The 13751-nt window shown below is 41.7% G+C and overlaps 1 protein-coding gene and 1 long non-coding RNA gene across 10 annotated transcripts in view; one reads left to right on the top strand and one right to left on the bottom strand.

Annotated features, from left to right (window-relative positions):
• Positions 1–11152, bottom strand: part of LOC130267412 (uncharacterized) — a 32200-nt gene extending 21048 nt beyond the window's left edge. The window contains exons 1-4 of one of the 3 annotated variants that reach the window (XR_008843177.1): positions 11092–11150; positions 6637–6687; positions 5894–5945; positions 5304–5603 (exon numbers count right to left, since the gene is read on the bottom strand). This is a non-coding gene — a long non-coding RNA (uncharacterized LOC130267412). The other 2 variants (XR_008843178.1, XR_008843179.1) reach the window with 2 other exon arrangements.
• CALD1 (caldesmon 1) overlaps positions 1–13751 on the top strand; it is a 189771-nt gene that overhangs the window by 97518 nt on the left and 78502 nt on the right. The gene's annotated exons all lie outside the window — the stretch shown is intronic.

The following is a 13751-nucleotide window of genomic DNA, read 5'->3' as shown; positions in this document are numbered from 1 at the left end:
CTTCACCAAGTGTGGTATGGTTGCTTCGACAACTGAACTTACAACTGGCCTGCCTCTCCCCACGCTGCAGCTAAAGACTGTGTGGGCCTAAAACTTTGGATTTAGGGTTATCCAGGAATAGAAAATCAGCTCCACGTCTGTCTCCAAGTTGGGTGTGGTTCTGCAGTTCCGTTCCATTGAAGTAAATGGAGCCAAGTTGTAAAACCACACCCAACCTGGAGACAGAAGTGGAGCTGTTTTTGAAAGTAGCTGTGGTTTTTTTTGTGCCTTTACTCACAGACATAACCCAATGCAGATTTTATAACCTGGCCTCACACCTATAATTTGTCTTTTTATGTGACTAAGTGGCCCACTCAGACTCCAAGGTCTAGGAGCTACACCTAATTCTGCTTCCCCCTATAGTTACACTCCTGCTTAAAGGGGTACTCAGTCTCTATACATATTATCCCCTATCCAAATGATAGGGGATAAGATGTCTGATGGCTCCCCAGGCACCCCAGACATCCGGTGCACGGAGCGAACTTGCCAGATGACTGGCGATGCGGGGCAGAGGCTCATGATGTCATGGCCATGCCGCCTCAATGCAAGTCTATGTGAGGAGGCTCCCATAGACTTGCATTGAGAGGGCTTGAGTGTGACATCACGAGCGGGGCACAGCTGTGATGTCACGAGCCTCCTGCACTGAACCCGACGCTCTAAACGAACACCGTTTGCAGCAGGGAGATCGCGGGGTCCCCAGCGGTGCGACACGAGTGATCAGACATCTTATCCCCTATCCTTTGGATAGGGGATAAGATGTCTAAGGGTGGAGTACCCCTTTAAAGAATCCAGCATCTATACTGGGCATCCCCCACTGGGCTACAGAATAGATAAAGTCTTCTAATTCTCCAATACCATTTTTGTCTTGACCCACATTTGGTGTACATACTACACTAAACCACCCAATATATATATATATATATATATATATATATATATATATATATATGTAAAAAATTTGCTCGGAAAGGTATTACATTTCTGAAAACCCTTCCTGGAGCCGTTCAGTAGGAGAAAATATTCGAGGCGTTTGGCTCTTGATGGAAACATGATGTAGCAAAGATCATTTGTCTGTGAAACTAAAGTGCTCCCTCATGCTTCTCCTCCTAGACGGCCACCTTGGAGATATTTCAGTCCCCGTCACGTATAGCAGAATGACCTTCCAGCTTGATCTGTAATCCACAAATCCCACTTAAAAAGGTTCTTGGCATTTCTTATTTGTTGATTTTTCTGCCTGGCGATCCGAACTCTTCTGCAGCTGCAGACAGAGGGAGCTTTTGTAAATTCACTTCCATCTTCGGGGACGTATTAAATACTGTAGCTGTTCGTCAAAGTATATACAACATATGTATTGTTAAGGGGCGAAAAAGAGAAAAAAAATACCGCAGGTTTGCAGTTACAGGAATCTTAGCTTCTCAGCTAATGTAAAATTATTTTTTTTTTTAAAGGGAGTTGTAAAATTTAAAGGGGTACTCCACCCCTAGACATCTCATCCAAAGGATAGGGGATACGATGTCTGATCGCGGGGGTCCCGCTGCTGGGGACCCCCATGATCTCGGCTGTGGCACCCCATACATCCAGTGCAAGGAGCGAACTTCGCTCTGTGCCGGATGACTGGCGATGTGGGGCGGAGGCTTGTGATGTCACGGCTATGCCCCCTCAATGGAAGTCTATGGGAGGGGGCGTGACTGCCGCCACGCTCCCTCCCATAGACTCGCATTGAGGGGGCTTGGCCGTGACGAGAGAGGCGCGGCCATGACGTCACAAGCCGAAGCGGCACCCAACGCTCTAAAAGAACGCCGGGTGCAGCAGGGAGATCGCGAGAGAGATCGGGAGATCCCGAAGATGCCTAGGGGCGGAGTACACCTTTTAAGATTTTTTTGAAGGATGAGAAGGGAAAGTGTGCGTGGCCATTCTATTATGTCCCATACATGGCAACTTATACTGGGGAGCGGTATGCTAAATCTATTCTTCGTATTAGTCACAATAGACATATACAGGAGGCGATTTCTTATGAACTTATTAACCTATCAAGGTATCTGGAATTAGAAGGAAATCCATGTGGATACATAACTTGAAGCTTTGAGACCCCTTTGTTAAATCTTGAAGAAGGACCCCTGCCCATGATTTCTTCCTATGTGCCCCTAAGGTTCCAGGTTGAATATGCAAATACTACCTCTGCACCTCCTATAGCTACACCCCGGAGTAAGGATAACATGTAGTTGTTAGATGAGATCTGCCCAATAAATAATACTGGATTATTCTTATGAAGTATTAGCAACTTTGGACCCTCTAAGACCCCAAGTTTGGGTAGGACTGCTACCATTACATCATGACTCATCTATCTCTATACCCCTAGTAAGGAAAACTTCCAAACTCTGGGGAACTGGGTGGTTCTTATGTGGTAGGGGTGACTTTGAACCCACTTAGACATTGGGACTTCAGTGTGACTGCTATTTCTGGACCTGGACTCCTAAGGAATAGATAGATAGATAGATAGATAGATAGATAGATAGGATATACAGTGGGGCAAAAAAGTATTTAGTCAGCATCCAATTGTGAAAGTTCTCCCACTTAAAAAGATGAGAGACCTGTAATTTTCATCATAGATATATCTCGACTATGAGAGACCGAATGAGAAAAAAAAAATCCATAAAATCACATTGTCTGATCTTTAAAGAATTTATTTGCAAATTATGGTGGGAAATAACTATTTGGTCAATAGCAAAAGTTTATCTCAATGCTTTGTTATATACCCGTTGTTGACAATGACAGAGGTCAAACGTTTTCTGTAAGTCTTCACAAGGTTTTCACACACTGTTGCTGTTATTTTTGCCCATTCCTCCATGCAGATCTCCTCTAGAGCAGTGATGTTTTGGGGCTGTCGCTGGGCAAAATGAACTTTCAACTCCCTCCAAAAGTTTTCTATGTGGTTGAGATCTGGAGACTGTCTAGGCCACTCCAGGACCTTGAAATGCTTCTTATGAAGCCCCTTCTTCCTTGCCCGGGTGGTGTGTTTGGGATCATTGTCATACTGAAAGACCCAGCCATGTTTCATCTTCAATGCCCTTGCTGATGGAATGAGGTTTTCACTCAAAATCTCACTATACATGGCGCCATTCATTCTTTCCTTTACATGAATCAGTCGTCCTGGTTCCTTTGCTGAAAAACAGCCCCCATGTTTCCACCCCCATGCTTCACAGTAGGTATGGTGTTCTTTGGATGCAACTCAGCATTCTTTCTCCTCCAAACACGGAGTTGAGTTTTTACCAAAAAGTTCTACTTTGGTTTCATCTGACCATATGACATTCTCCCAATCCTCTTCAGGATCATCCAAATGCTCTCTAAAAAACTTCAGATGGGCCCAGACATGTACTGGCTTAAGCAGGGGGACACGTCAGGCACTGCATGACTTGAGTCCCTGGCAGCGTAGCCTGTTACTGATAGTAGCCTTTGTTACTTTGGTCCCAGCTCTCTGCAGGTCATTCACTCAGTCCCCCCGTGTGGTTCTGGGATTTTTGCTCACCGTTCTTCTGATAATTTTGACACCACGGGGTGAGATCTTGCATTGAGCTCCAGATCAAGGGAGATTATCAGTGGTCTTGTATGTCTTCCATTTTCTAATAATTGCTCCCACAGTTGATTTCTTCACACCAAGCTGCTTGCCTATTGCAGATTCAGTCTTCCCAGCCTGGTGCAGGTCTACAATTTTGCTTGACAGCTCTTTGGTCTTGGCCATAGTGTTTGGAGTGTGACTGTTTGAGGTTGTGGACAGGTGTCTTTTATACTGATAACAAGTTCAAACAGGAGCCATTAATACAGCTAACGAGTGGAGAACAGAGGAGACTCTTAAAGTAGAAGTTACAGGTCTGTGAGAGCCAGAAATCTTGCTTGTTTGTAGGTGACAAAATACTTAATTTAACAAGGAATTTATCAATTAATTAATTAGAAATACTACAATGTGATTTCCTGTATTCTTTCTCCCCATTATGCATCTCATAGTTGAGGTATACCTATGATGAACATTACAGGCCTCTCATCTTTTTAAAAGGGAGAACTTGCACAATTGGTGGCTGACTAAATACTTTTTTGCCCCACTGTAGATAGATAGATAGATAGATAGATAGATAGATATGAGATAGATAGATATGATATAGATAGATATTAGATGGATAGATATTAGATAGATATGAGATAGATAGATAGATAGAACATGTGTAGCTTGCCAATTCTGCCCAAAATGGGCAAAATAGATGCAGAATTTTTATTTATTTCCCCCATTCAATGATCAGCTCAGAGTGCATCTACATGTTAAGCTATGTTCTGTAGCTCAGATACACCTGGCCTGTATGATGGTGGTCCTCACTTATGGCCCCACCACTCACTACTTTACTTTATTATAGTCTAAGGCACATACAGATTTTGCAGGCCTTATTACCTGATATACTTTGTATTTGGTGCCAGGTTTCCACTACCTTGTGACATTCCTATAAAATGTGCCTGAACTTTCCAATAGCATTCAATCTCCGGGAGCTATCAGTGTGGATTTTTTATTTTATTTATTTCTTCTGTCTCTTTTTTTTTTTTTTGGCATATTATTTTTCCCTCCTTTTGAAGAACTTTTTGCTCCTGTGAAATCAGCATGCTGTCTTTAGACATATTATAACCTGGCTGGAGACCAGCGCTAGAGCGAATTCCCAGACAAAACCCTTGGGTAGACATGGCTTCCTTCTCTTACAACCGGCTAGTGATAAAGGAGACAGGAAAATGTTGATTTTCTTAACACTTATCTTCCCTGTTTAGTTTGTTTATTACAAGAGTATTATGTAACTCGCATGGGACTGCAAGATTATCTCCTCAAACGTGTTATCCGGTCTAATACTGGGGATGGAGGTCATGTGACTATGCTTTACGAGAGGAGTATTAACAATTCACCAGTACCTATAGACCCTTGATTAGTTCTTTCCTATCAATTAATTTATATAGAAAGCTAAGTGACAACCAATATGGTGGCCGTAGGCCACCATATTGGTTGTCAATCAGCTTTCTATATAATTGACTGATAGGAAAGAACTACTAAGTCGTAATTCTTTTCTATCAAAGTTAGTGGAGCAAAATTTCCTAAATGTCTCAATATCTACTTTACATACTTGGCTTGGATATATCCTCTGTTTCCTCTGAACTTTTGCTGTTCTGACTTTTCGAAAAGCTGGGGGGGTCGCCTAAAAGCATAACAAGTAACAATATAGAGGACATCATCTTACCCTAAAACTGATATAACCATGGGGTATCTTTTTGGGTGTAACTGAAAGTTTATCAGCTACATTCATTGTTAGGATATATGTGCCATTCATTTGGGCAAAGTAGGACAAGGCTTGACTTTTTTCAGTCCTTTACTTTCTCCCTGCTGTGAGAAATAGAGAAGGCAAAATTTAATTGGTCTATTACTCTAATGTAAAAGATAAAAATTTGAGTACATCTTTCATCTTGCCAGTGGTTGTAGACTGTCTTAACCATGCTGTCTGAAGTGGCTTGCATTTCTGTAGACCTTTACTTTCTCCCTGCTGTGATAAATAAAGAAATGGAAATGTAGCTAAAAGAACTGCAACCCCTTGGAAACAGAATGGAATCACAATTCCTTTAACATATTGTTTTACTTTGTAATATATACCAAAATCTAAGTTATGCTTGTATGAGGGACGTTTCATGAAGCCAGAAAATTCAGCTATTACACAAAATAGTTTTGAGTCCTATCTGTGGTTTGTGTATTTTCTATGAACTAAAAGAAAATGTGGGTGCATCCTCTAAATGTAAAGATTCCATAGTTTTTGCCAGTTGTTGTAGACTGTCTTACCCAAGCTGTATGAGAAGACCTGAATTTTCTGTAGTCCTTTACTTTCTCCCTGCTGTGAGAAATAGAGAAGTAAAAAGGTGGCTAAAATAACTTCAACACCTTGAAAACATTCACATATTGACCCTTATTTACTAAGAGTGGAGTGTAGGTTTCTTTGTGGGCTTTAATTCCCTACAATTTATTTTCCACGGTATTTACTAAGGTTTCCCTACATTCTCCACTTTCCCTACACTTTGCTTTTTTACTCTGATCTGTCAGGTTTTCCTCAGCTCAAATCCACCACATTTTCTGTGGAAACCTTAGTAAATGTGTTATTTTTTTGTGAAAATGCCCCTTTTCGGAGACCACGCCCCCTTTCCCCTGCAGTCACACCACTTTTTCGGGTTTTCTTAGCAAAGTGGAGAGTTAGTCGGGGTTATTTCAATCCTGGTGCAAATTCTGGGGCAAAATCTGGCACAGACAGATTTTCCGGCGCAATGCGACAGAATCTGGCACACAACCCGACAAAACACGTCGGGTTTGCAATAGTAAATGAGGGCCATTGTATTACTTTGTAATATATACTCAAATTTCAGCTATGCTTGTTTGAGGGACATTTTATCAAACCAGAAAATCAGCTTTAAACAAAATAGTTTTAAGTCATATCTGTGGTTTGTGAATTTTTTTATAAACTAAAAATAAGTGGGTACATCCTCTAAATGTCATGATCCTATTGTTTTGCCAATGGTTGTAGACTTTTTTACCCAAGCTGTCTGAAGAGGCTTGCATTTCCGTAACCCTTTACTTTCTCCCTGCTGTAAGAAATGGAAATGTAGCTAAAATAATGGCAACTCTTTGAAAACATTATGGAATCACAATTCATTCAACATATTATTGCTTTGCTTTGTAATATATACTTTAATCTCAGTTAGGTTTGTTTGAGGGACATTTTAATGAAGCCAGAAAATTCAACTATTAAAGAGGTACTCCACTGGGGTAAAAAAAAAATTTTATCAACTGGTGCCAGAAAGTTAAAGGGTTATTCCAGGAAAAAACTTTTTTTTTTTTTTTCTTATATATCAACTGGCTCCAGAAATTGAAACAGATTTTTAAATAACTTCTATTAAAAATCTTAATCCTTCCAATAATTATTAGCTGCTGAAGTTGAGTTGTTCTTTTCTGTCTGACAACAGTGCTCTCTGCTGACATGTCTGCTTGTCTCGGGAACTGCACAGGAGTAGAAGAGGTTTGCTATGGGGATTTGCTTCTAAACTGGGCGGTTCCTGAGACACATGTCATCAGAGAGCACTTAGACAGAAAATCACAACTCAACTTCAGCAGCTCATAAGTACTGAAAGGATTAAGAATTTTTAATAGAAGTAACTTACAAATCTGTTGAACTTTCTGGAGCCAGTTGATATGTATATATATAAAAAAGTTATTTCCTGGATAACCCCTTTAAACAGATTTGTAATTGATTTCTATTTAAAAATCTTAACCCTTCCAGTACTTATCAGCTGCTATAGGCTCCACAGGAAGTTCTTTTCTTTTTGAATTTCCTTTCTGTCTGACCACAGTGCTCTCTGCTGACACCCCTGTCTATTTTAGGAATTGTTCAGAGACGGTGAGGTTTGCTATGGGGATTTGCTCTTGCTCTGGACAGTTCCTAAAATGGACAGAGGTGTCAGCAGAGAGCATTGTGGTCAGACAGAAAGGAAACTCAAAAAGAAAAGAACTTCCTTTGGAGCATACAGCAGCTGATAAGTACTGGAAGGATTAAGATTTTTAAATAGAAGTAATTTACAAATCTGTTTAATATTCTGTCACCAGTTGATTTCTTGCATTGAGGGTGTGAGATCACACGGGGCGGAGTCGTGATGTCACGTTACTCCAGCCCCGTGGTCGTCATGCTTCACACTCGGAGCCTCCAGCGCAGCGGAGAGCTCACAAAGGTGGGTGCGGAATGACAGATTGCGGGATCCCCGCTATCATACATCTTATGCCCTATCCTTTGGATAGGGGGTAAGATGTATTTGGGTCAGAGTACCCCTTTAAGCAAAATAGTTTTGAGTCAAATCTATGATTTGTGTATTTGCTATAAAGTAAAAAATATATAAAAATTGCCAATGGTTGTACACTATCTTACCCATGTTGTCAGAATATCTGTAGAGGGAATGTGTAAACTAATAAAGACCTGTGATTATAGCAGCATGGGCACTTACTGTATTTTTCGTCATATAAAGGATGAAAATCTAGAAAAAAAAGATTCTGAACCAAATACAATGTAAAGTATAGGACAGTGATCTTCAACCTGCGGACCTCCAGATGTTGCAAAACTACAACTCCCAGCATGCCCGGACAGCCGTTGGCTGTCCGGGCATGCCGGGAGTTGTAGTTTTGCAACATCTGGAGGTCGTCAGGTTGAAGACCACTGGTATAGGAGGTAATACTCACGTGTCCCCGCCACTCTGGACCCGTCACCGCTCGTCACCGCTGCCCTGGATGTCGCCCTCCATCGCTGTCGCCGCTTCCCGGGGTGTCCCCGTCGCTCCGGAACGTCTCTGCTGCCCAGTATCCTCGTTCTCCGCCGCCGCCATCACGTCGCTACGCATGCCGATACGCATGTCGCTTCTATTGGATGACGGGGCGGCGTGCATGACGACGTGTTGACGACGAAGGAGAGCGCCAGCCATGCAGGGGATCCCGGCACGGAGCAGACATCGAGGAGGCAGGTAAGGTCCCTCCCAGTGTCCTGTAAGCTGTTCGGGAGGCCGCAATTTCACCGCGGTGGTCCCGAACATCTGTAACATGGCAGACAATGATAACTTCCTGTTAGTGTTATAGTAAGAAGGAGAGATTTGTACTTCCATTTTTTTTTTCTTTCACTTTATTTTCTAGACCATTGGATGCCAGACTAAAGGAACATGCTCCCATGTTTGCGGGAGTGTGTCCTTAAACTCACACACGAGTTGGCAAATCTGGATCAAGTTAAAATAAATATACATTTCCCTTTTAGGCAATTTTGTGGATATTCTGTGAATTTCGTGGAACTATTTGAATAGAAGTTCGATATCTCAGCGAGCTGTCACCACAAAGTATGCCATGAATGGAGGCTTTATTTTGTCTCCATCTCAGGCTCTTGTATGGCTTACAATAACAGGGGCCAAAATATTCTGTGCTTCCCGAGGAGGGCCGTGTCCTTTAGAACACTTTTTAGGTAAAAGGGTGAATTATTGTCACAAAAAGGGATTTTTTTTTAAAGAATTAAATCAGATTCTCGGTGTCAATTAAATTTTAATAATAACCATACTTTCCATATTAGTTGAGATCCTATGGACTCTCAAAGACTTCTGGGGCAACATTGCTTTTATTGATTTCAAGGGTAGCTGCATATGCAGTGAGCTTCCCCTTAAAGGGGTACTCCGGTGGAAAACTTTTTTTTTTTAAATCAACTGATGCCAGAAAGTTAAACAGATTTGTAAATTACTTCTATTTAAAAATCTTAATCCTTCTGGTCCTTATTAGCTGCTGATTACTACAGAGGAAATTATTTTCTTTTTGGAACGCAGTGCTCTCTGCTTACATCATGATCACAGTGCTCTCTGCTGACATCACGAGCACAGTGCTCTCTGCTGACATCTCTGTCCATTTTAGGAACTGTCCAGAGCAGCATATGTTTGCTATGGGGATTTTCTCCTACTCTGGACTGTTCTTAAAATGGGCAGAGATGTCAGCAGAGAGCACTGTGCTCGTGATGTCAGCAGAGAGCTCTGTGTTCCAAAAAAGAAAACAATTTCCTCTGTAGTATTCAGCAGCTAATGAATACTGGAAGGATTAATATTTTTTTTTATAGAAGTAATTTACAAATCTGTTTAACTTTCTGGCACCAATTGATTTAAATAAAAAAAAGTTTTCCACCGCAGTACCCCTTTAAAATAATTATATAATTTAGAGAGTGGACAATGGACATGAACAACGAGGTCTATTTGTGCTTTTGCTCCCATAATTCTCATTTAGTACATATTCCCTAGCTAAGTGTCAGTCTCCATCACTGGAAGAAGAAAGAAGTAGCTTATGGTTTACAGCATGAGCAACAATTGTTGGCGTGGTCGGTAGTGTTGCTTGCGAATATTCGCAATGCAAATTTTATTTGCGCATATCGCATATTCGTGAATTCGCGAATATTCGGGAATATAGCATTATATATTCGTAATTACGAATATTCGGGGGTTTTTTTTGTAATTTTTTTTTTCACAGTAAACATCCCAGTGATCATCCCTCTCTGCTTCCAGCTTGTGTGATGTAAAGAAGGCTCCAATACTACTGTGTGAGACTGGCGTGCGAAATTTCGCATTTGCGAATTTTCGCCTATGTTAATTTTGGTTTATGATAATTCACATATGCTAATTTTCGTATATGCGAAAATAAACCGCTAATATGCGAATTTAGCGAATATATGACGAATATTCGTCCATATATTCGCGAAATATCGTGAATTCGAATATGGCCTATGCCGCTCAACACTAGTGTTGCTTGCGAATATTCACAATGCAAATTGTATTCGCGACATCGCGAATATTCGCGAATATAGCACTATATATTCGTAATTACAAATATTCGTATTTTTTTTTCACAGTAAACAACCCAGTGATCATCCCTCTCTGTGTAATGTAAAGAAGGCTTCTTTACTACTGTGTGAGACTGGCGTGCGAATTATCGCATATGCTAATGTTCGCATTTGCGAATTTACGCTTATGTAAATTTTGGTATATGCTAATCTTCGCATATGCGAAAATTAACCGCGATTATTACGAATATGCGAATTTAGCGGATATATGACGAATATTCGTCCATATATTCGCGAAATATCACGAATTCGAATATGGCCTATGCCGCTCAACACTAGTGGTCGGCAGGATTACAACAAATGGAGTAGTCAGCAGGATAAACCCACAACACAGTGATTCTTCCTAACTTTCACATTGATGAGATGTCTTAAGGGTAGGCCATCTATGATCCATTAGGGGTTTGACCTACCGATCAAGTATTCCAGAGAGTGTTGAGGTGTACGACTTCTTTATCGTCAGTTAGGATTCGACTTTGAGGGCTGAAGAAGGTGCACCTCTGAGTCATGATCGGTGCAGGTCCCCTAACAATCGTATAGTGGTAGTATTTCCTAGTTATATGCTATTACTTGAGGAGATTTAAAAACTTCTTACCATGACCACCATAGACACTTAGGGGAGATTTATCAAAATCCGTCCAGAGGAAAAATTGCCCAGTTGCCCATAGCAACCAATCAGATCGCTTCTTTCATTTTTAACAAGGCCTCTGCAAAATGAAAGAAGCAATCTGATTGGTTGCTATGGGCAACTGGGCAACTTTTCCTCTGGACGGGTTTTGATAAATCTCCCCCTTAACGCCTATCCACAGGAGATTAATTGTCTTTGGGAGTGTCAAAGCTAGTTGAGTTCAGCGCCCGGTTATCTTCTATTCTCCCATAGACAATTGATGGAGCGGTGGTTGAGTTTGCCGCTTCATTCGGATTCCTATTGGGAATTGCATTCTTCACATCGTGGATAGGTGAAAAGTGTTTATGGTGGTAAAAGTTCACATGCTTTTGTTTCTTCCATATTTACAGTGCTGAGTTTGGTATGACAAGGAGCTCACAAAAGGGGGTTGGATTTATATCAAGACTACCCCAAAGTGGGTGTTTTGGGGAAATTTTTTGTTCATCCTGAAGAAGGGCTAAATTTTCTTGACTTTGGCTTGTAACATGTTGGCAAGTATTCTCTTATTTGCTATGGCTTTAGGACAAACCTTAAAGGAGTTCGTTGGAGTATGCTGGAGCTGGAGACGGGAGTTCGTGACATCATAGCCCCACCCCCTCATGAAGGCCGTCACGGCCCCTCCCATAGATTTGCATTGAGGAAGCGGGGCGTGACATCATGAAAGGGCAGGGCTATGACGTCACGACCTCCCGGTGCCAGCTCCAGCATTCGGAACAGTTTGTTCCAAACAGTGAGCAGCGGAGTACCCCTTTAACATTTTTATCTGGTGGGCCCAAATATAGAATACAACAAATATGGCAGGTCTTCCTCGTGGGTGGGTCTTTTGGATGTACACGCTAACTGTATACCAAGAGACCAAAGGGTGTTGACACTAGGGTTCCCACTATATTCCTGTGACTCGGATAATGCGACCAGATGGGGCCCTTGCTTTGGGGTCTGCTTTGAACCTAAATGGTATCAGCTGTGTATACAGACCACAATGATGACAAAGGCCATTGCGGTGGTGTTGTGCGTAGTGTCACAGCTTTCATGTTGGCTTGTGTCCTGTTTGATACTCGGTGGATACAAAATATTCATTTGCAGCTATTTTGAATTTTTCCAGCTTGTACTTATTTACTTTTAGCTATCCCGTATCTAGTGTTTGGCCCAATGTGAAGATACAGTACGCAGCTGTTTCTGATTGTATTACAGTACACATTACGACACAGTTCATGGGACTTTTATAGTTCTGAACAATAAAAGAAAAAACACGATTCCCCTGACAGAGAACAGAGCCCAGTATCCAGTTATCGGATGACTTCTCGTAGCTAGGGGTCTATTTATCTGACGTGCATCTTGTACGGTTCCTAATGTTATCATTATAAAATCACAAACCCCTTCCTCTCGACAAACATGAGGCCATCAGGAGTCTGTGCCTGGGTAAGAGAGCCCCCTGCTGGTGATGATTGATACCACCACACCCATCTCATTCAGCAACAAAAGGTACTTGACATACATTTTCCTATGGTACCCCCCCCCCCCCCCCAAGGGTGTTTCTACCATGGTGGCAAATGAGAAAATGAAGAGATATGTCACTTCTTTGACCATGATTCTGCGCAGATTTGGGACCCTGGACACAGGTTAGGCCCTTTGAATGGGGCTAATTTGTGTCCAAAGTGGTGTCCAAATCCACAGCATATAAGCTGCATATCTACAATAGAGTATGCCTCAAATCTCTTGTGGATTCCAAGAAAAATTTTCTTGATGGGAAAAATCTGTTGTGTGAACATACCCTAACTCTTCAGTATCTCATGACTGGCATGTGAGTTAAATGGGTTGTCTGGCCACTTCCATTAAAAAAACATACACAAAGAAAAATAGGTCTAAATGGTGTAGTATAGCAAAAAACAAAAAAAAAACAAAGACAATACTCACCTTATAGATACCCCCCCCCCCCCCCCCCCCCATTCCCGATGCCTCCCAGGTCCTGCCACTCTGTTTACTTCCTGGTTCTTCCCGACTGGCCGACGAGGACCTGTACTCTCTGTCTGCAGCCAATTACAGGCTGTAGAAAGTTACCATTTCAGCTAGTGATTGGCTGCAGCAGTCACATGTCTGTGTCAAGAAGCATCAGTACAGAGGACAGTGGGACATGGAAAGCATTGGAACTGGGTTAGTAAGGAGAGTATGACTTTTAAAAAATATATTATTTTACACCATTCTGTCCATTTTAAATGTGGTCCTACAAGTGAAAGTGTGGGAGGGGTTACTATTTTAGCTAGTGACTGGCTGCAGCAGTCACATGCCCGTTTCAGATAGTAAAGAGAGTGGCAGAACATTGGTAGAATTGGAACCCAATCTCTAAAATGAGCCAAAAAGAAGTGCATATTACTACCTTTCTCTCCGCAATCTCTGTCTGACTACACAAGCTCCATTATGAGTCTACAGAGATAGTCTCATGGGGCAAGAAAGACAAGACGACAAGCCAGGGAGTCAAGCCAATAACCACTCTCTTCCCTGCTCGTCTAAGAGATCAGTGGGGTCTGAACACTTGGACCCAGACCGGTCAAAACTCGTGACATGTCAAAACTTGTTTCTTAGGACAGGGA

The sequence above is a fragment of the Hyla sarda genome, chromosome 4 (assembly GCF_029499605.1).
Source record: "Hyla sarda isolate aHylSar1 chromosome 4, aHylSar1.hap1, whole genome shotgun sequence".
NCBI lineage: Eukaryota > Metazoa > Chordata > Amphibia > Anura > Hylidae > Hyla > Hyla sarda.
This window is presented reverse-complemented; position numbering and strand designations above follow the sequence as displayed.